The sequence below is a fragment of the Cervus elaphus genome, chromosome 28 (assembly GCF_910594005.1).
Source record: "Cervus elaphus chromosome 28, mCerEla1.1, whole genome shotgun sequence".
Classification (NCBI taxonomy): Eukaryota; Metazoa; Chordata; class Mammalia; order Artiodactyla; family Cervidae; genus Cervus; species Cervus elaphus.
The window spans coordinates 28,351,896-28,353,941 of NC_057842.1; the positions used below are offsets into that span (position 1 = coordinate 28,351,896).

At 41.2% G+C, this 2,046-nt stretch overlaps 1 non-coding gene across 1 annotated transcript; it reads left to right on the forward strand.

Annotated features, from left to right (window-relative positions):
* Nucleotides 1-1,459: 1,459 nt before the first annotated feature.
* TRNAE-CUC lies at nt 1,460-1,531 on the forward strand. The gene has a single exon. It is a non-coding gene; the product is annotated as a tRNA-Glu (tRNA).
* The last annotated feature ends 515 nt before the right edge of the window (nt 1,532-2,046 follow it).

Consider the following 2,046-nt stretch of genomic DNA (forward strand, 5'->3'; position numbering starts at 1 on the left):
AAAAACAATTTAAAATTGCACAGACGATTTCCAAGAGGATACAGAAGAAACTGTTAACAATGGTCAGCTCTGGACAGAAAACATGAAGAGTGATTACAAGATGAAAGAGGGCTGACGTTTCTTGCTGTACTCTTTCCAACACTTTGTACAAGATTGGGACCAAACCTATTACAACTTAAAATTATTCTAAAAGTAATATCTGCTTTATCTTTTTATCCAAAACCAGATACTTATCATGTAAGCTCTGAAAATCTCCAATTGAGACGTAAGAACTCCACCTACAGCGCCCGATTTCCCAAAAATTTCTTGATACAGGAAAGGAGTGTGGGTCCCATCTAAAACATAGCAATTACATTTAGAAATTTCTTCCGGTCATGTTTCCATCTTCATTTATTAAGTCACTTTAATCTTCCTGTTTGCGTATTATTAAATAATTTTTGAGAAATTTTATCAAGAATCTAAACTCCGTTTCTGAATTGCTGAAAACAAGAAAAAAATCCTAAAGTCCACGGTGATGGACGAAGGCTGTAATTCACAGTGGCGCCGGATGTTGCGAGCAAGTTCATTACAAATTTATATCTGTTTTACTTAAGCCTCCTTCCATCTTGCAGCGGAACGGGGTCTCTCGGGTTACATCAGTCCAACTGAACGGTCGGCACTTTCAAAGCTGAGTTACATGCTATTGCCTTCTGCTCCTATTTCATGGGGGATTCTGAACTGAGGCTGGGCTGAAAGGTTTCTTGATTCCTTTGGTAATTGCATCATTCCCTGGCCTTTTCTCGACATAATAAGAAGTGAAGCAACTGCCCAGATAACAGTGCACAGGCCCGGGGTCTTCACTGAGCAAGACACCCGCAGCCGTCCTCGCTTCGTTAATCTGACTCCCCAGAAAATAAAACAGTCGCGTCCTAAAAGGCCACGAAGCCCTTCATCGTCCACGTTGACACCGCGAGGTCGTGCGCAGGGTCGCACCGAGCTCTATACCGGGAAACGCTCTGCTCGCGGCAATCAAACGCTCGATTTCGTAAAAAGTTTAGTGGAATTTTAACAACTGCGTGAGAAGGAAAGACAGAAAGACATATACCGAAAGAGGTTAGATTTAGAAGTAGCAGCTAAATGACTGAGAAAATAAAAAAGCAAATACACGGTTCTGGGCAGTCCTTTTAACATTGTCCAGGTATAGATATTTACACGTCACGTAATTTGGATCCAATCCCAGGACGTCTTCTGCAGCGTGGCAGTCAGAACAGGATTCGATTTGGAGGCTCCAGCAGGTCCCCTTGGGTGCCGTCGCGGAGCTAGCCTGAGAGCGCCGAGGATTTCTCGGAGTTTGAGAAACTAAAATCCAAAACCGGAAAGAAGTAGGCAGGGTTTAGAATCAACAATCTCATCCGCCATTGGTCCTTACGTAGAGACTTTTACAGAACCAAATAAGCCTGGTGAGAAAAGTTGTTCAAGTTCCCTGGTGGTCTAGTGGTTAGGATTCGGCGCTCTCACCGCCGCGGCCCGGGTTCGATTCCCGGTCAGGGAAACAGTTGTTTTCTTACTTGCAGTCCCGAGTTGCTGATTCCCCACCGCCCGCCCTCCCCCTCCCCATTATTGCTGTTCCGAGTTACTGATTTCTCTCCCACTATGGTTGTTACCGATTTTTTTTTTCCCATTATAAAAATTCAATTCGTTTCTTTTTTAATATTACTAAACCTAAGACTTAAAATACACCATACCTTTTAGCAGATAATTGCAATCAAACAACAAAGTTATCTCTAATTCTAAAATACTCTAAATACAACTTAAGCCACTTATAAAATTGCATTTTCCAGCTTTGGAAGATAATTTGGATGTGTATACAAACATTAATTTATTGAGCCTTGTTCATATGGAGTTTCCTTTGGCTAAGAAGAGGAGGAAAATAATTTTAGGAGGGATTCTATTATACATCATACTAAGAGTCACGTTTCATATATTTGGATTATGTGTTTTGTAGATTGCATATAGTTGAATTGTTCTTATCCTGTTCTCCTTTATGAATCTAAGATCTTTTTTGAG